The 21,577-nt window shown below is 40.6% G+C and overlaps 1 long non-coding RNA gene and 1 pseudogene across 1 annotated transcript in view; one reads left to right on the forward strand and one right to left on the reverse strand.

Moving 5' to 3' along the window:
- The window catches only part of LOC101943610 (uncharacterized), a 54,230-nt gene that overhangs the window by 24,292 nt on the left and 8,361 nt on the right, over positions 1-21,577 (reverse strand). Inside the window, exon 2 of the long non-coding RNA XR_006175326.2 lies at positions 14,413-14,627. This is a non-coding gene — a long non-coding RNA (uncharacterized LOC101943610). The remainder of the gene's footprint in view (positions 1-14,412; positions 14,628-21,577) is intronic.
- On the forward strand, positions 1,887-1,958 carry LOC135981008 (small nucleolar RNA U3; annotated as a pseudogene).

The following is a 21,577-nucleotide window of genomic DNA, read 5'->3' on the forward strand; positions in this document are numbered from 1 at the left end:
GCTCCTCATCATATCTGTCATTTCACAATGATATCAATGACCAGCATGAACATGGCTTTCATTTAAGACCTCATGTGATATTCTTTGGTGAACCACCATCAGGATATTCTTTAACCTCTTTTGCCAGTTGGCATTAAGGGGTTTATGGGTCACATACACTTTCACGGATTGTTACCATTTTGTGAATGGAGTTGTAATATATTTAAACATTCAATAAGAATGATCACACTAAGAGCTTCCACAGCAACTGAACAAAAAGTGTTCCGCTTTCCTCTTCCCAATCCACTAACAGCTTTTCCCTGATGCCCATAAATGTAGCTGGCTGAAGAAGTTGTCATTATCATCTCATTTTGACCCTTAGTACTGGCTGTGTTTTATTGGATTATGTTTCTTATTTCATTATGCATGCACCTAGACCGGAGCAGTGATTTCAGCTTAATCTGATATCATTCTATCATGATCCTATTTCTGGTATAGGAATATTGACTGGAACATTGGCTACATGAAGATTTCAGCACCTTTTGAATGCTTTCTAACACATCCAAATGGGAAAATTGTAATATTTTAGTGAGTCTCCCACAAAGGCATGTGTTTAATTACATTTCTACCTTAGGAAATATAGTAAATTATAAAGAACATGTTAATGTTTTGGAGCCACATTCCTTCCTCCCCCTTACTCCTGGAGAGTACACCATGCTTTGCAAGTACCTCAGTTGAAGTCAGTCTGTGTATGAAGCGGATACAAATCAGTTTGTATCTTTGAGTTTTAATACTAGAATGCAAGAGAAAAATGGACGTAAGTCTCCAGTTTAAAAAACGTTTGAATCATTACATTGAATGACCTAATCTAAACATGCGGACCTGGATCTATAGACAAAAGGGACCTCTTTGTGTCAAGCTGCAGCTTCCCATTCCATATAGAAACTGGGGTGGTCATTTACCTCCACAACACAATTCCCATTTTCCCTCCAGCACACACTAGAAGGCACTCCCTACATCTGTGGTCTCAACTAGAAACAAAAAAATGGAGATAGGATGGCTGGAACAAGCAGAAGGTTGATGTAACACAGCATTTTTCAAACTTTAAAACCCAGCACTTACTTCAAGAAAACAAAACTAGCTGCACCCCCTTGCAACCTTACCATGCGGTAAAGGCCTAACTCAGATCTTTCACACCCCAATATTCTAGTTTGACCTTCCTGATCCCCACCTCACTTCAGAGTGATATCTCACTCCAGGAAATTCTAGTTGATAGAATACTGACACTATTACCATAGTCAAGTCAGCTCTCCCAAAAATTAAAAAAAAAAAAAAAACTTACCAATCATGAGATTTTAATATTAAGTGTATTTTAGTTTTTTGTTTGCTTTCTGGTTTGTCTTTAGGGTTCACATTTTCAAGCTTTTCTCCACATCCATGAGGGCTTCAAAAGTATTTTAAAATTAAAGCTAAGATTCTCACATAGTCACATACCTTCGAAAGCTGGAGCTTTACAAGAAACACTAATGGCAGGTCTACCCATAAAATGCTGCAGCAGCTTCGGTGCACCAACGCAGCTGCACTAGTCCAGCTGCGCTGCTGTAGCACTTCAGTGAAGATGTCACTATGCTGATGGGAGAGCTTCTCCTGCCGGCATAGTTAAGCCACCTCCCCAAGAGGTTGATGGGAGATCCCCTCCCATTGTCATAGCACTGTCTCCACCAGCGGTTAGGTCGGTATAACTGCATCCCATGAGAGGTGGATTTTTAACACCTCTGAGCGATGTAGTTATACCAGTGTACGTTTATAGTGTAGACCTGGCCTAAATATCAGATAACTTGTTATAAAGTCACAAGAGTTGGCAACATTGCCTGGGAGTCAGGAGGTTTTGGTTCTAGTCACAGTTCTAGCATACTTTCAGGGATCATTTCTATAGTTTGTAACTAGAGAAGTGTAGCCGAAAGTGTTTGACCTGCTGTTAGATAGGGTTACCATATTTCAACAATCAAAAAAGAGGACGGGAGGAGCCCCGCCCTAGCCCCGCCCCCGCCCCCGTCCTGCCCTAGCCCCGCCCCTGCCCCTTCCACTCCCTCCCACTTCCCACCCCCTCAGAACCCCCAACCCTCCCCCCCACTCCTTGTCCCCGTGATTGCCCCCTCCTGGGACCCCTGCCCCTAACTGCCCCCCAGGACTCCACCCCCTACCTAAGCCTTCCTGCTCCTTGTCCCCTGACTGCCCCCTCCTGAGACCTTCCCCACATCCTAACTGGCCCCCTAGGACTCTACCCCCTACCTGTCCCCTGACTGCCCCAACCCTTATCCACACCCCCACCCCCTGACAGCCCCCCCCAGAACTCCTGACCCATCTAAACCCCTCTGCTCCCTGTCCCCTGACTGCCCCCTCCTGGGACCCCTGCTCCTAACTGCCCTTAAGAGCCAAGCTGCCCGAGTCAGCGCTACCGGCTTCGGGCAGCCCCCCCTGCCTCCGGACCCCAGCCACCGGCCAGGCACTTCCCTTCCCGGGCTCCAGCTGAGCTGCTCCACTCCTCCCCTCTCAGACTTTAAGAGCTGAGCTGCCGGCTTCGGGCAGCCCCGCCCTGCTTCCGGACCCCGAGCCGCCGGAGCAGAGCAGCTGGAGCCAGGTAGGAGAAGTGCCTGGCCAGCGGCTCGGGGTCCGGAGGCAGGGGGGGCTGCCCGAAGCCGGTAGCGCTGGCTCGGGCAGCTCGGCTCTTAAAGTCTGAGAGGGGAGGAGCGGAGCAGCTCAGCTGGAGCCCGGGAAGGGAAGTGCCGGGCCGGCGGCTCGGGGTCCGGAGGCAGGGGGGCTGCCCGAAGCCAGTAGCGCTGGCTCGGGCAGCTCGGCTCTGAAAGTCTGAGAGGGGAGGAGCGTAGCAGAGCCGCCGTGGGAGAGGAAGTGCCCGGCCGGCATTTTCCCGGACATGTTTGGCTTCTCGGCAATTCCCCCCGGACGGGGGTTTGATTGCTGAAAAGCCGGACATGTCCGGGAAAAACCGGACGTATGGTAACCCTACTGTTAGACCTTTGGTACATCACTTCACCTTTGTTTAGCTTCCCACCCCTGGTCTATTTAGGCTGTAAACTCTTATGGGTAGGGATAGTTTTAGGCCTGCTCTACATGTAGTTTATACCATGTTACTATATCAGTTATGGCTGCAATTTTTCACTGATATACTAGCAGCAACCCTAATGTGGATGCAGTTCTACCAGTATAAATGGGTTTATACCAGTGTAGCTTGTTTACTATTCAAGTGCAGGATATGCTCCCCAAATATGAATGGTTAATAAGCTATATTGGTATAATTGCATCCATACTAAGAGGAGATTGTATTGCTTTAACTGTATCCATATACAGTTACAGCTGATGCTTAGACAAGGCCATACTGTGCATAAGTAAATCCAGCGTAATGGAGCTTCTAATCTTGTTTGATGCCTCTGGAGTACTTCTGTAATACAAATAAATAAGGAAACAAGTGGTGGACTGCAGTCAGGTGGACACATCATCCCACATCTGGGTCCATGAAGTTTATTACAGAAAGTCTGGGGCTATGCTATAAGACTTACATTTAAATACTAACAGATACCCACTGTAAAAAACAGCCAAACAAACAAACAAACAAACAAAGATCAGACTAAGCAGGTATCAAAGATTTTACATTCAAACCGCCTTGTTATTTAAGCAGAAAATTAACTTTTATTAAATTAAAGTTATTAAAGCAAAGATTTGATATAACTATGCACAAATATGCAAATTAACTCATTTGGTGACCTCAGTGAAAAAGGCTGATAAGCTCTCCCATCTGAAACACCAGTTAATTAACTGGGGTTGACACTTGTTCCAATGCACAAACAGACATTCAATTTTGGTTTTTAGTGATATCAGATTAGCTCTACTATGAATAATTTGTATTATTGTCATTTGAGTAGAGCGCCTGTAGAGTGAGGCTGACTTTCTGATTCGCAGGTTACATAATTCTTGCATCTGCCAATCACAAGATCACATTCTCAAACTTTGACGGATGGTTTAGAAAGCTGCCTTCTTAGGTCTGTGGCTCAAACTCCAAATTATTATGGACTTTGTCAAATCTTTTCATGGCTTTCCTAGATTCATCTTTTCAATTGATCCCTTTTGCTTCTTATTAAGATGCCCAGTTCTGCAAAGTGAGAACACCCTCCATTTCAGTCAAGCCAATGGAGTTAGAAGATGCTCAGCACTTTACAAGAACAGTCTCAAATTAAGAATTGTTTTATTTCTAGATCAGGTTAAATAAATTAAGACAGTGGTAATATTACCCACTAAATTGTGGCTGTGTTCCAAGTCTGCTCCGAGGTACCTCCTCGAGCACCACACTGGTCAGAGATTTCAGGGAGCTCAGTATGTGGTATACCAAGCTACTAATTTAGTAGCCATTCCACGAGCTCACAGGATTCCCCTAAATGAAAACAAGTGGGATCAGAGTTAATTTCAGAGAATAAAAAAGGAAGTAGTATCAAGTGTCAGACAGGGTAAAGGAGTTCAACAGTCAGTAAAGGTCATGAAGGTCATCAGAAGAGCAGAGCAAATTAGTCATGTGAGTAATTTGAGGAGTTCAGCCTTTTCTATTTGCAAGTCGTCCACAAACAGAACATAATATATCAATGTGGGGGTTTTATCGTTTGCTATGTAATTTATGCAAACCAGTTTCAGCCTTTGAATTGCTCACATGTTGTTCATAGTAAGTATTTGTTTGATCTCTTGGCATTCAGAATTCACTATTCAAGCTGTGCTATTAGTCATGTAAATCACTGTATGTTCCTCAGTTGCCTGGCCTGACTTTATAAGGTACTTCTGCTTCCACACAAAACAAATTTGATTTAATCACATAACAAGCTACTTTCTTGATTTAACAGATATTTGCTACATGCCAAGACTTTGCCTTCAACAAATGTTCATACCACATGATGAAGACTTTAGTCGTGAACATTTGCCAGAAACAACTTGAACGTGGCCAAATCAAAATGTGAATCAGAATATGCTTAAATGTTCACAACTACTTCTCCCCATTCTTCATCCAACTCTGCTCAGCAGCATTTTGGCAAATAGGGAGGAATGAACTTCACAGTCAAACTCCTGCCGGAGACATATAAAGTATGTTCAACAGCTGCATGAGCTACAAATGAGAATCAGAATTACGGGGGTGATTGGTGTTGAATTTCTTCTTAACTTGACAAAACAATACCTTCATATTCTCTGTCTTGTAAATCAATCTTAAGCACAATTACTTTCACAATGTTTGACACAGTCATATAAAAACCGCAGGTTTCTGTTTAGCTATTCAAAGTTTTATCCCCTTTGTGATAAATATCATTAGTTACTGTGGGCCCAGAAATACAATGACCCAAACCTGTAGTTCACAGTAACAGAATAGATAATTCAGGTTTAATGACAGATTCAATTCAAGTAGATTTTCTAAATCTGATTACATGAATTAATGTAATCATATACAATCTTAGCTTCCCCTCAGTCATGAAGCTAAGCTTAGTGAGTAATAAGGCTGTTAGTTTTTAAAGTTCAGTTTCATTACAGGACAGCGACAATCATTTGACTTTCTTACCACCTGAAAGTGTATTAATCTATTAACAGAGTTAGTTCTTAAATTGCTCCTAAGTCTTCAGCCTCTAAAGGACTCTGATAATTGAATTGCAAGTTAACAGTTCTATAGGTAGTAGAGTATTATTGCCATTCGCCTTTAGTACACACAAGAAAAGTCAATCAATTCTCATACATTCTAACAATAGAAGGCTAGTTTTGCATTGAAACAATTACGAAAGTGGAAAATCATTTTTATCATGTAGAAACTCGCATTGTTCGTTTCCTTCACAAAAAGATGAGAAGATTGTATACAAGTGTAAAAGATATTAAATATTTTTAAAACTTCTGAAACTAGAGTTAAATCTTACCTAAAGCACTTATAATTTTTTTTAAATAATTTTATCAACAGTCTCAACTAATAGTCAACTGCATTGCTACTGCCCATAATTCTACCAGTTTACCAAAAGAAGTCAACTTTAAAAAAAAAAGATGACACTGTGTAATCATAACAATAGCAAATGAAAACTGGGCTCCCAGTGAAAGAAGGGGCTACTCTACAGCTATTTACCCCACACCTATTGACATCTTTCTCAGTATTACCACTCTTGAGAGCAAAGTTGCCCTATAATAGGATTTTTTCCCCCATAATTCATTTTGGGGAGAGTGCCCCAGCACTTTAAATTTGCCAGAGTCAAACAACTAAAACCTTTTCACCATGTATAATGCAGGTAAGCTACTAGAGAAATGCCTATCAATTTAAGAATGAAGTGTTAGATCTGACATTTTGGGCTAAAGTCAAGGAAAATAGCTCAGATAAGACTACTGGACAAATATATGAGGAATGTTAGCCTAACACAATAAACTCCCTCATGCTCGTAGGGTTAAAATGTGGGTAAAATAGTTAAGTGAAAAAGAAGGACTAGGAGAGATTAAAATCTATAGTTATGGGGCAATAAATTATACCTGGAAAAACATCTCTCTGGATGTGGATTTAGAATTATATAATAAAATAAAGGGAAAGAAAGAGTCATCCTATCTGACAAGTAAAGTGTGTGATCATATACATGGTAAATGGAGTCACCATTGATGAATATATATTAACAGATCTACAAATGAAAAAACAGTAGCTTTTTGCATCCTTGAGATTGGCGTTAAGAAATCTAAAATAATATCTAATTTTATAGCTATTATGACAGCTGAATTGGTGTGAAAAATGTTAGCATTAAATTGGATGAGGGATGTACAGCCTACCCCAGCAGCTAGCTTTTTGGATACATTATCAGATCTATTGGTAACTAACAGGGGTAACTCAGAAAGCAAGAGTGATCTAATAAGTGAAATATTGTTTCTGACCACAGTTATGCTCAGGTGTGAACAAAGTACTAGCACAGATCCCAGCATACGTTGGAATACTAGGCAATGAAATGGCAAATAAGGAAGCAAAATTGCATTAAAAATAGAGAAATTGATACAAAGATTCCTTTGAGTAAGCGGGAATTTAAAAGTTTAGTTTTAAAAGGATCTTTAAAAGGAATAGCAAGAATTGTGGATCAAGAAAGAAAAAAAAGACGATCATTCTGTGAATTATTCCACAAAACAGAGGATAATGCACTACTCCGAAGTTGTGAAAGGATCATTGATATACTCATTTTGACTGCTAACTGATCATTTCAGCTTGAATAATAATTTATATTTATTGAATTGACACAAAGATGAGATACATAACACCTGTAAGGTTAAAGAAACAATTGATCACCTGAGATGGGAGTGCAAGGAGTGTTCCAGGGAAAAAAGGCTCTTTATGAAGAGTTTAGACAATGTAAAGTGACAGAATATACTATAAAGGGTTTAGTGAGAGTATTGGGAAAGTGGGATAATATTAAAAAAATGCTCTACTACATTTTTTAAGGATATAGTGCAGGGTAAGAGAGTGGAGTGGCATGAATGAAGAAGAATTTAGTAGGTGGCAGTTATAGACCCAGTAAATGAGTCTGCTTTGCCATAAAGCATACGAAGAATTAAAGCCCTAAAGAAAACATTTGGAATTGGTAGCTACTTTTGCCGCTTGATGGTCTTTCTTCTAACTGGTAAGATGTCATAGCTCCGCACACGCTTGCCACTGTTTTCTTATTTATTGTTGGTTATTGCTGAGTTAATAATGCATTCTCATAAAATGAATTAATAATGCATTCTCATAATGACTGCAAAGAACTTGCTGAAAAATTTAAGGAGAATTAAACTGTAACATGACAATACAATAAATTCTCTGAAGTAGGAAGAGCAGATGAATATCTATATTTTATAAATGCTGCAATAGTTTAAAAGTTAAACATTTACATCTGAATGGAGTTTGAAATTATTTTGTTTGTAGGGCATGTAGGCTAGTGAATTTGGCTACAAACCCTATTAAGAATCTTATGTTAATATCAGTGCATTATGTGTGACTTTAGGAAAGGGAAGAGGGAGTTGCTAAGGGACTACAGATAATGAGGAAGCGCAAAACATGGATGAGTCCTTTTTCTAATGATACTCTGAGTTTAAAAACTAAGAGAAAAACATACAGGTTGCAAGCAAAACACACAGTTGTAATGTTTAGGAACTTCTCTTTCATAATTGTGTAAATGTTTGGGGAAAAACTCTCTCTTTAACTTATCTGATTTTGTGTTCACTTAGAAGAAAAAAATTTAGATGTTCTTTAGTGAGCCTTTTCAGAGGGGGGCAAACGCACTAATGGTACTTTACAGAATGAATAACCAAAGGTCATTAAAACAAAAGATAAATTGTCAATAAGCTAATTGCCCAAAATTTTGAAGGTGATAAGTGTTCTTAAAATAGTTCTGCATAAATAAATCTCCTTTAATCAATTGGGTAGTAAAAGTTTAAAGTAATCGTGTTTTGTTAAATGCATTCTCTGGAGTGAAATCTAACAATTTGTTGAGCTACTTGTCAAAATCTAGGAGCATTTTCCCTGACATATATTTTATTTGGACAGTTGTATCTCCAGCACCATCTTATTAAGACTGAATATTTAATATTCAGTGAGTTTGACATTGTATGTAATTTAATTAGATGAAAATGTTGTCTGATTACACAGTACGTTTTAGTCAGTTATTGCAAAATGAAAAATTCACCACTTAGCAAAAAACCAAAGTTTTATTTAATTAATAAGTTTAAAAGTGTAAATATGCAGTGAATGGTTGATATCTCTTGTGAATTGTTTTTATTGTACCATATAATTAAATAGAGAAAAGTCCCCACTGACTGCTGCACATTTTGTGTTCACATGCAGCCAACCAGAGAGGAGGAGACACCCATGAGGTTTCTCATATTTAAACTTTCCCTCATGCCAGAGGTAGCAAGTGCAGCATGAGAAGACTGCCATGGAATGCCATGAAAGGAATGTCGTACAAATGAAATTAACTCAGTCTTTTAGAAAAGGTCTGTTCATGTTAGGTAGAAGAATCCAAAACTTAATGCACAATTTTAACTATCTTTGAGTTTCATTTTTTAATCTTATTTTAGTTGTATTTGAATGAAATTGTGTCAGCATTACAGAAGTTTTGCTTTCCTTGTTTAACTTTCTAAAATTCACTTCTATCTCTGGGCATTCTTGTAAATCAAAAGCCTAAAATTAAATAATGAAGAATAGTTTCAGTTGTTCACAGTGTAATATGGGTTTACAAGTTTGGGGCTGAGTAATTTAATTCTAGCATAATCAGTGTTGCAGCAAGCAAGAGACTCTATGATTTAGTCATATACCAAAGCAGTTAAGTGGGATGCTCTCACCTCTCTATTCCATGAGGCCACCTTTCCACTTCTGTACAACCAGGTATTGGTGAGAGGAGTCACATTGATCAGAGTGCTCCCAGTCAAACCCTTAGTGGATCCATAGGTGAAATCAGCAGTAAAGTTTTCACATGTTCCTCAGCTGTGTAAAAGTCAAATAAAGGGCAACAGATTTATGACGGAAGAATTATGTAGTGTCATTGGACCCATGGTGTCTGTATATTCTTCTACCCCTCAAAGCACAGTCTGCAGGACTAGTTTGGTTGTTTGGAGGTAGGGCTGGAGCAGGAGAGTGAACAATTGGGGCTCCAGAAAACTTCTGATCTCTAAGCCTCACCAAGCATGCCCAGCTGCATGGAGGAACTCAGTAATCAATAACTTTCAGTGTGCAATTTATAATGGCCAACATTAGTGAACATTGGGGACTGTTGTAAATGTCACCAATTAAGTACATAAAGGCTGAATCCTCCAGGGAGCAGATCAGAAAAAAATAAGTGCACAGGAGTATGAGTTATTACAAATTGACAGTATTTTCCTATAGGTCAGTGACACATAGGTGATCTTAGAAATTATGTAGCTGGAGGAATGAACACAGAATAAAGATGAATAATTAAAATATATCCCCTCAGCTGAAACTTTTAAGATCAATAGTAGTAGAAATGGATGTTCAGATGAGATTAGTTTTAAGGTTGGTAAATGTTTAATTATGTAATCTGTATATCCTTTTTTAATATTTTGATCCTTAGGAGCATATTAAATATGCAAATAGGGACCAAATACTTTCACTGAGTATACATGTCATTTTGCACTAACATAGCACAATCCACCTGAAGAGCTCAGTGTTTTATGAGCACTGAAGAGGTAGGGACCACTGCTGGACAGGAGACAAACTGTGGAGTTTATTGCAGGATTGGGGTCTTAATCCTCACAGTGTAAAGATGTAAGGAAATCTTATCCTTATTTTATACAAAGGGAAACTGAGGCAATTTAAAGACTTGCCAAAGGTGACACAGGAGTTCCACAGCAGCAAAGGATAAAAGTTAAACCTGCTCTCAGTCTACTACTTTAAACAATCTTTCTTCTCTTATGATTATAAACAGAGTGTCTAGCTAACAAGAGCCAAGTCATTACTTTCTACATTATAAGGGTAATTTAGAAAAATGCTGCTTTTATAAAATACATTTATATTATCTCTGTACTGTGGCACGAGAGAATTTTTTAGATCAGATAACATGATGTATTCATCCATAAGAACCAAATTCACTGACACTGTTATATTTGACTGAATAGCAAGTGCTCTTTGAATTTCTTGTCCTTAGATACTAGACAAAGTACATCTCCTTAATTGTAACAGAATGCTCTGACTTTGGCCTCAGAAGTTGAGGGGGAAGAAAGGTCCTCTTTCAAATCTCAACCATCTTTATAATGAGCCTTAGCACCACTAATAAGACAGTGATTTTATTTATAAATCATGGTCTATTTTTCTTTTTACCCTCTTGACTTTTAACAAATTCTCTTTTAATTCTCTTTAAAGCACACACACACGCACACACACACACACACAAAAGAACCCAGAAGGCTATTTAAAACTCCAATATTCAAGCTGAGTTTGAGGCTTACAGAAGCAGCCAGCAACTGAAGCTCTTTACCTGGAGGGATTAAATCAGGGATCAGCAACCTTTGGCACGCGGCCTGTCAGGGAAATCCTCTGGCGGGCTGGGACAGTTTGTTTACCTACAACGTCCGCAAATTCGGCTGATCGCAGCTCCCACTGGCCGTGGTTTGCCATTCCAGGTCAATGTGGGCTGCAGGAAGCGGCGAGGGCCAAGGGATGTGCTGGCTGCCACTTCCTGCAGCCCCCATTGGCATGGAACGGCAAACCGCGGCCAGTGGGAGCTGCAATCGACCAAACCTGTGGACGCTGCAGGTAAACAAACCGTCCCAGCCTGCCAGGGGCTTTCCCTGATGGGCCGTGAGCCAAAGGGTGCCGATCCCTGGGTTATGCAATTCTTTGCATTCTAGTCTAGAGGACAAAATCACAGGGAGAGGTGTCAACACAAAATCGAAAAATAATGGGTTGGTCAGCATAGAAAACATTTGAAAATATTTCTATTACTTTAAATCCTAGAGCAACTCCATTGATGGCACAATTTTTCCAGAATTACACAGGTGTAAATGAGAGTAAAAATTGGTCATCTGAACTAGAGTCTTCTCCCACACATGTTTAAATCAGCAGTCCATTAAGGTAGATGATTTACACTGGTGTAAAGGTGATGTGAGAAAAAATTCTGCCCATTGTCTAACAGAAATTCCCTTAAATTAAACTCAGTGAGCTGTAATCACCCATTGGCTTTATGGATAACCTGGAAAAGAAAAGTAACTTCCTGCCAACTCTAGCTTCTCCTCTCCTGCTCCTTAGAAAGTTCCACACATCCTCATGTAACATGCATGCCAATTGCTTCATATTCTCTATATACATCTCAACAATATGAACAACAAATAATCCTTGTGGAGCACTGGCCTGTCCCCCAAGGTCTGTGAGTGTGAGGCTAGGTTGTAGATCCTTGATGATGCACTGGAAAGGTTTTAGTTGGGGGCTGTAGGTCATGGCTAGTGGCGTTCTGTTACTTTCTTTGTTGGGCCTGTCTTATAGTGGGTGACTTCTGGGTACCCTTCTGGCTCTGTCAATCTGTTTCTTCACTTCACCAGGTAGGTATTGTAGTTTTAAGAATACATCATAGAGATCCTGTAGGTGTTTGTCTCTGACTGAGGGATCAGAGCAAATGCGGTTGTATCTAAGGCCTTGGCTACACTTCGCCACGGCAGCACTGTGAAGCGCAAGTGTAGTTGCGCCGCCAGCGCTGCGAGAGCTCTCTCACAGCACTGCAAGTACTCCACCTCTCCGAGGGGAATAGCTTGCAGCGCTGCGAGCGAACGTGCCTCTCCGAGGGGAATAGCTTGCAGCGCTGCGAGCGAGCATGCAGCGCTGCAGGCGCTGATTACACTGGCGCTTTACAGTGCTGCACTCGCTGCGCTCAGGGGGGTGCGTTTTCACACCCCTGAGCACAGAAAGTTGCAGCGCTGTACAGCGCCAGTGTAGCCAAGGCCTTAGAGCTTGGCTGTAGACAATGGATCGTGATGTGGTCTGGATGAAAGCTGGAGGCATGTAGGTGAGTATAGCTGTCAGTAGGTTTCCGGTATAGGGTGGTGTTTATGTGACCATCACTTATTAGTACCGTAGTGTCTAGGAAGTGGATCTCTTATGTGGACTGGTCCAGGCTGAGGTTGATGGTGGGATGGAAATCATTGAAATCTTGGTGGAATTCCTCAAGGGCCTCCTTCCCATGGGTCCAGATGATGAAGATGTCATCAGTGTAGCGCAAGTAGAGTAGGCGTGTAAGGGAACGAGAGCTGAGGAAGTGTTGTTCTAAGTCAGCCATAAAAATGTTGGCATAATGTGGGGCCATGAGGGTACCCATAGCGGTCCCGCTGACTTGAAGGTATAAATTGTCTCCAAATCTGAAATAGTTGTGCATGAGGATAAAATCACAAAGTTAGGCCACCAGGTTTGCCGTGATGGTATCAGGGATGCTCTTCCTGATGGCTTGTAGTCCATCTTTGTGTGTAATATTTGTGTAGAGAGCTTCTACATCCATAGTGGCTAGGATGGTGTTTTCTGGAAGATCACCAAAGGATTGTAGAAAACACCATCCTAGCCACTATGGATGTGGACTACAAGCACCTACAGGATCTCTATCAAGACAATCCCTCATTCTCACAGACTTTGGGGGACAGGCCAGTTTTCACTTACAGGCAGACCCCCAACCTGAAGCAAATACTTACCAGCAACTACACACCACACAACAAAAACACCAACCCAGGAACCAAACCCTGCAACAAACCACGGTGCCAACTCTGTGCACATATCTATTCAAGGAAAACCATCACAGGACCTAACCACATCAGCCACACCATCAGGGGCTCGTTCACCTGCACATCTACCAATGTGATATATGCCATCATGTGCCAGCAATGCCCCTCTGCCATGTACATTGGCCAAACCGGACAGTCTCTACGCAAAAGAATAAATGAACACAAATCTGACATCAGGAACCATAACATTCAAAAACCAGTAGGAGAACACTTCAACCTCTCTCGTCACTCAATAACAGACCTAAAAGTGGCAATTCTTCAACAACAAAAACCTTCAAAATCAGACTCCAATGTGAAACTGCAGAACTGGAATTCATTTGCAAACTGGACACCACCACATTAGGCCTGAATAAAGACTGGGAGTGGTTGGGTCATTACAAAACCTAAACCTAATTTCCCCCGAACTAATTTCCCCCTACTGTTACTCGCACCTTCTTGTCATCTGTCTGAAATGGCCCACTCTGATTACCACTTCAAAAGTTATCTTTCCTCCCTTGGTATCCTGCTGTTAAGTGAATTGTCTCGTTAGACTGACCTTACTCTTGGTAAGGCAACTCCCATCCTTTCATGTATTTATACCTGCTCTTGTATTTTCCACTCCATGCATCTGATGAAGTGGGTTCTAGCCCACAAAAGCTTATGCCCAAATACATTTGTTAGTCTCTAAGGTGCCACAAGGACTCCTTGTTGTTTTTGATAACACAGACTAACACTGCTACCACTCTGCAGCCTGTCCACAACATGAGTTCTGTCTCCAGGTGAAAATTGTTACCTGGCTTCAAATCTCCCAGTGAGATATGCCTGCAGTTGTATTTAGTTAGATGCAATACATGGGCCCAAAGAGTCAACAGTGTTAACATGACCCTGTAGCTGTCCACCATTACACAGATTTGAACAAGGTTCAGAGTTTGATATAAAGAGAACTCAACCTGCTCAGTACCATAGCAAACACACTAGGAAATTCATGCCAAAGATTAGAAACGTTATCACTAGAAACACACAAAAGGAAAGGAATCACAATAAAGCAAAAGGCAATGATGTGGAATTGAGTGATTATGCAAAGCAAAGTTAGTCAAAACCTCTCAAAGTGTCTATTTGAGAGAGAAGGAATACTGGTTAGAGTCTCACCGGGGTTTGCCAAGGGGTCCCTCAGAAGGCAGCCTGAGAATGTCTTGCTCAATTCCTGTGGGAAGGGAATTCCCATGGCAGGAGCTTTTAAAGTCCCTTTAAGGTACTCCACAGCTTCACCCAGCATACATGGTCTGCAGCAGGTGTGGGTATCTTTCCTGGAAAGTTCACTGGTCCAAGACTGCTTCTGATTGCCATTTCAAGGCTTGAAGACCCTGTTGTGAAGACAGAAACAGGGATTTAGTGGATTTGTATGCAAGTCTGACATCTAATGCTTAAAGATTTTTTTTTAATTAATCCCCCTTCCAAGACACCAAACTATACATTGCACATCTACATATAGTGTTGGGAAGGGGTATGAGTGAAATGTGCAGGAAGGAAAGTTCCAGGGTAGTCTGATGCACTGCCTTGGAGAAGGTAGCTTGATTAAGTGGGTGCTAGAAGGCTGGCATAGCTACAGTGGCAGCATTAAGGTGATAGTGTGTGATCTGTGGTGTACTGTGGTAGTGGTATGGTATTGGTCTGTGGGTTGAAAAACAAAGGATATGTGTCTTGAAATGACTTAAATTTTCATTCCTTTACCTTTGAGGTTTTGGTAGATCATGTGTATCAAACTTAACTGTTTCACAAGGAAGGTTTTTTTGGGGAGGGGACAGATAGTTTTATATAGTATTATAGCAGTAAGCATTGCATTATAGTTTATTGTGCATGATATTTTGTAATATTTTAATTCCAGCAAAATTTTTCTTATCTTGACCCTTTACCCCTTTGTTAATTCTCTCTTCCTTGCTATGCCTGGGTGCGTATCTTTATTTTTATTTATCCATGTTATAGCTGCATTTCTTATGTAATGTTTTGTTATATTTTTAATAAGTGGACATATTTTTATCCTCTTATACTGTTCCTCTGTAAATGTCTTACTAGCTGGTGATTATGAATTAGCTTTAGTGCAAGTCACCGCCTTTACGTAACCCAAACTTTTTTTAAAAAAACAATACCATTGTTTGAATAAACAGAAATTTCACTAATATGAGGGGCCTCAGCAGCAATAAGGTCTGTTCAAAAACATTCATTCTGACTGGTACAATGACAAGTGTTACGAAAACAAGATATGTAGATGGAAATTCGGTATTCTGGAGGAGTCTAGAGATTGGGTTTAGACCTTATCTGTTCCTGTATTGATTACAACTTTGCAATACATAGAGCAAGGAGGCATGTGCAGACAATACCTCCTGTGCATTCTTTTTGCCTAGCACCAACATTTCCCAGATTAAAAATCTATGGCTCATTAAACAGGAAGGGAGGAGTATATTGCCTTGGAAATATTGCAATCTGTCAAGATTGCCTTGTCCTAGAGTGGAGGCTTATCTGTAAAACCTGCACACAATTACTTTTTAATGATTTTTATCCTGGCTCATTAGGAGAGCAGCCACCACTGAGACTTTTAAGAGTAATCATGCAGATGTACCAATGATATAGCTACAGTGCATCTTGGAAAAGCATCTCACAATTTACTGATCTGGGTTGAAAATCCAGAAATTGAAAATAAGATTTTTTTTTTAAATCCTATGTAAACTTGCATGGCATGTCCATGCTGTAGTATATCACATCAGTAGTAACATTATTTTTTTGTTAATAACAGCATTTTCTTTAAATATGGTTATTTATAAATGTATTGAATTGATCTGTTGAACAACCTAGGAATTATATACTAAAATTCTGAATTGTTCATTTAATTGTGAGCCTGTGCTTGCTTTAAGAAGGGTTGTTTTTTAAAATGCTTTTTGTCATAATAGAGTGCGATAGTATTTTCTTCTAATTTATAACTCAGCCTATTTGGAACATAAGTGAAATTCTTAAGCTCAGCTCTGAGTATGGGATGGCATGCAGCTGTGCTGTCGTAAGAGAACTGGGAAGTTTCCACTCCCCTCTTGTCCTGGTGAGATGGGAAGAAACTAAGGGCATGTCTACACTTACCGGGGATCAACGCTGCGGCAATTGATGCACTGGGGGTCAATTTTGTGGGTCTAGTAAAGACCCACTAAATCGACTGCAGATCGCTCTTCCATCAACTCCGGTACTCCACCAGAACGAGAAGCATAAGGTAAGTCAACAGGAGAGTGTCTCCCATTAACCCAGCCCGGTGTAGACATCGTGGTAAGTCGACCTAAGCAACGTTGACTCCAGCTACAGTATTCACGTAGCTGGAGTAGCGTCGCTTAGGTCGACTTATCCCTGTAGTGTAGACAAGGCCTAAGATGGTAACTCCAAAAAGTGGTGAACTCAGTTAAGCTTACTCTCCACCACATCTGGCCAGGTTTGCGAGCTGACACTTAGGAAGGATTGAACCATGACTCTAGTCTCTCTTCACTTGCTGATAGCAGGCATGGAATCTTCCTCTCCCTGAATCCCAGCCATAGTGACCATAACATAACCATGCAGGCTTATTCCCATGTACAACTGCATTACAATTGGTCAAAATCTAGCCTTCTATAGGAAATATATATAGGAAATATTCTGTTCATGGAGTGAGTGAACACAACACATGCTTGAAAACACTACAAGGGTCTTAAAATAGGAACCAAGAAGCTTTGGAAGACCATGATGGAGGAGAGCCAATACGCGGTACTGCTGACCCCATGCATTCAAAAATCTTGAGTCTGGCTCCAGCAATTCATGAGATTGGCTTAAGTCATGAGATTTTGTAGAAAAGAATCTCAAACTTTGTTTACTTTTTTACTTGGTTTTGTGTTTGAGGCTTTAGAATTCAGTTTTCAAGTTTTTTTCTTTGTAACCAGTAGGTACTATTTAAAAATGCAAGCTTAAAAACTTCTCTGTGGAATCTGGGGCTTCAAGAAAAACACAAAGTATCAGTAGACTTATAATAAAAATTCAGGAGTTAAAATATTATTGGTGGGAAGGTTGACTGACACTTCCCATTAAGACAGTATTTTCATTTACTTATAACTTTTCCAAACTTTACCCATTTGGGCTAAAGTTTTCAATGCTGGCTGTCTGCTTCAGGCTGAATTGATTTGGAAAATTTAGCCAAAACAGTTTAGCCACTTCTGAGAACAAGTGTAGGGGAAAAATACATTGTTTTTCCAATGTTAGAAAAAAAATCAAAGCAACCTTTTCTGTGGGAAGCGTTAGTGTCCCCTTGCTTTGGAGCAGGGATTTGAAATTTGACAGGAGGATAGTCTTTGTATCAGGGTTATGTGTTTTGCTATCCCTGTGAAAATCTGTCCAAATTTGGTCATCCGATAAGCCTTTTAAAATAGCAGTTTGCACATGCCCAGTAGAGAGTTGTTAGAACTTGGCAGCTAAAATTCCCCCAAAATTCCACCTTCACCGACCATGGTCAAGTCTCTCACAGCTCCTAATATTGATTCTACTGTATGTGTACCATCCCCAAAGAGCAACTGAGCATGCCTCTTCCAACCCAGGGCTACAACGTCAAAGCCAGACTTTCCACACAATAGCTGTTCCAGGCTATGCACTGGAACTGAAAACAGAGAGCCTGTACAACCTTAATTCTACCCCCTTCTGCATATCCATTATCATACATTCTAATTATGCAATCCCACACTATTTTTCCACAGGAGCCATGCGTCATTCATTGCACAGGGTGGACCTGCACTGGGGATGAATTAGGGCTGTGTAGTAAAGGAGACTGTTGTGCGTAAGACCCTTTGTTGAAGAAGTTGGAAGGTGTGAAGTGAATGAGGCAGGCTACTGCACAACCCAGAGACGACATTCTAATGGCTAAAGCAGCCGAATGCTGCCCTGGAGAATTGGAATCTATTTTTGTCTCTGCCACAGAGTTCCTGTGTGACACTGGGCAAGTCACTTAAACTCAATTTTTCACAGGTGATCACTAATTGAGTTTTCCTCATTTTATCAGTGCCTCATTGGAGACCCTTCGGTCTGATTTGCAGAAGTGTTGAGCGCCCAAAACAGCAACTGAAGTCAATGGGAGAACTGCTTTAAACATACAAAGTGCTACATGATGCTAAGTACTGTGAAAAATATGGCCCTAGGTGTCTCACATTCGGCACCAAAAAGTAGTATATACTTTTAACCTTAGTCTCTGTGCCTCAGTTCCCCCGTCCATAAAATGGGGATAATAACCAGTCATCCTGTTGTAAACAGGAATTCATGTTTGTGAAGCACTCGGGTGCTACAGTGATGAGTGCCATTGAGGCAGCACACTCTCACCCTTACAGTGCCTCTTTGCATTTGTGCAGGATGTTGCTAAAACCTTCAGCTTCAGCCCCTCCTGCTGCCCACCTGCTTCTGGCACCAGGTGTTCTGTTTCTCAACCCTCCAGCCATGTCATCTAAGTTCAGACCCCTTCTGGGGTAACAAGTCCAAACAAAATGGAAGAGTTCTGCTTTATGACGTACTGAAATTTTCTCTGCTTACAAACCATATCTCAAGATTTCTATTACAGGAGCCCCCCCTTGACTTTCTGTATGCTAACCATGGGTTTCTCTCAGCCAGAGAGATCTGGCTCCTATGCCACCTTTCCCTCAACTGAGGGACTTCAATCTATTTAGTTTGGCTTAGTTCCACCCTCTCTGGCAGGAGCTAATTAGCTACTCACCTTCCCAGGAGCAAAGCATGAGTAACTGTGCGCAATCACTAGCCTTACAGGTGATGGGCAGTTAGGTCCCATCACAGCCATAAAAAAGTTTTGAATAGTGAGCAATAAATAAGGCCTAGGACTGCACATTGAACAAAGAGAGGAAAACAAAATATTGAATAGCTGCTCATTAAGTGAGCAGCATCCATTCTGTGCACTGAATGAGGTATGTGTGCCTTGGGAAACAAATGTGATGTGCTCATGTACCATAGCATATATGCACAAGACTGTATTAAGATTGCACAGGCAACCTTAACTCTTATATTTCTTTACTTGATTGCTTCACTTTGCAACCTTAATAGTGTTCTTTTAATATACTTTTCTGTGTATAATATGAATTTGTTTAAACAAAGTTTCTAGTTAAATTCTGCTTAAGTCTTGCTTACTTGGTTCAAAATACAAGTAAGTTACAATCTCGTTCCCCAGGGACTCTAAAACAGTAGACCATAATGCTATGAGCAAATCAATGTAATTATACTTATAACTATTATTTTGGTTACTCATGTATACTAAACAACAAGCTGAAGGGTTGTGAAGTTTGAAACCAAATTCTATAGTCACTGCAGAATACAAATATTTATAAATGAACAATACCTTTTCTGTACACTACCTGGTGTACAGATGTTCCCATAAGCAGAGCAATGTCTTAAATTTTAGCTTTAAAGGGGATGATTGGAAAACTATAGATTTTCTCATAGATGAAAAAGTAAATTTTCTCATCCTCTGATTTGGAGACTAGACAAAGGCATGGAAGGAAATTGTTCTCTACAACAGCTCATTTGCTTTATTGATGAAGGAATAGACTTGGAGTAAATTCTGGAATCAATTGCTCTCTGGAGAGGTCAGCCAAGTGAACGACTAGAACTGAATAGACTAGAGCTGAGTAGATCTTCCTTACTGCATTTCACACAGCCTTCTGTGAAAATTCCTATTTGTGTTGTGCACAAGCATAGCAAACTGTAAGGGTGAAATTCACCTACATGCAGAAAGCCAGCATGAGTCCTATGGACCACATAAGTGTCTGCTTAATTAATCCTCAATGACTTAATTGATAGTAGACGGCCTTCTTTGTAGAGTTAAATTCACACCTAATTCATCCAAATTCAAACTCTACCCAGTGTAAACTCATACCATTGGACAGCTTTCCATCCCTATGGCATCACTCCTGACACCCATGATGATAAGAAGGGCAAAGCTACCAAAGAGCAGCAGCAGTATGTTATTGGTTGTGCTGCTATTTCTTCAGGTCTGTTATCAGTAATGCAAGTACTTGCCCTGACATGGTTTGCCAGATTTGGACCCCATCCACCTAGCCTGTATGATTGATGGACATCAAATTGGATCATAATTCTGAAGCCCAATCCCTTGATTTATTTTACAAGCTCTGTATATGGTTCATCTGCAGACAGACTCAGCCACAATGACTACTTTTTGTAATGCTTTCTTAATTGACCAGCAGAGTGCAGGTGCTGCTGATAGAGGTGGAATTTGGCCATGCTTTGCCTCCCAATGCAGTCTAGGCGACCAGCACCAGAATCATCACCACTCTGTGTGGATTCTGCTGCCAATCTCAACATGTAGTGCAACAAAAATACTTCGTATGCGGTCCAGTAAGAAAAAGGATATTAAATTAGCATATCCTGGCCTATGGTTACTATGCAACCAGACGCCAGCCTGTTTTTACCTCCTACAAATGAAAATGTTAGTTGCAGCAACAGAAACATCTGCTTCTCTGACAGGCTGGCTCTGTTTGTAGGTAAGTTTAATCAATTAAAGAAATTCATGGGCAGCATCTCTTAGACATCTGCAACTGGAATTTTCATGTTGGAAGGTGGCAAGTGCTGAGCAATGCATGCAACTCTCTTGCACTCCTGTCCTGCTAGTGACCCTTTTGTATGCTAGTTCAGAGAGACAGTTAAAAAACTAATCAGGTTTGAGCAAGTATATCTGCCATTCAAGTTCAGCAGTTGATATTGAACTATATGGAATGTTGTGGAATACTACTTTTTAGACCAAGAGGTCAAGTGTAAAAGTATAATTAGGCAGGCCAAAAAAAGAATTTGAAGAGCAAACAAACATTTGGACAAGGGTCATCCAGGGGATATAGTGTACTTGGACTTTCAGAAAGTCTTTGACAAGGTCCCTCACCAAAGACTCTTAAACAAACTAAGCAGTCATGAGGTAAGAAGGAAGGTCCTCTCATAGATCAGTAATTCGTTAAAAGACAGGAAACAAAAGGCAGGAATACAGGGTCAGTTTTCACAATAGAGAGAGGTAAACAGTAGGACCCCCAGGTCTTTACTAGGACCAGTACTGTTCGACGTATTCATAAATGATCTGGAGAAAAGGGTAAACAGTGAGGTGGCAAAGTTTGCAGATGATACTAAACTGCTCAAGATAGTTAAGACCAAAGCAGACTGTGAAGAACTTCAAAAAGATCTCACAAAACTAAGTGATTGGGCAACAAAGTGGCAAATGATATTTAATGTGGATAAACGTAAAGTACAGGCAAGTCTCATC

The sequence above is a fragment of the Chrysemys picta genome, chromosome 1 (genome assembly GCF_011386835.1).
Source record: "Chrysemys picta bellii isolate R12L10 chromosome 1, ASM1138683v2, whole genome shotgun sequence".
Lineage (NCBI taxonomy): Eukaryota > Metazoa > Chordata > Testudines > Emydidae > Chrysemys > Chrysemys picta.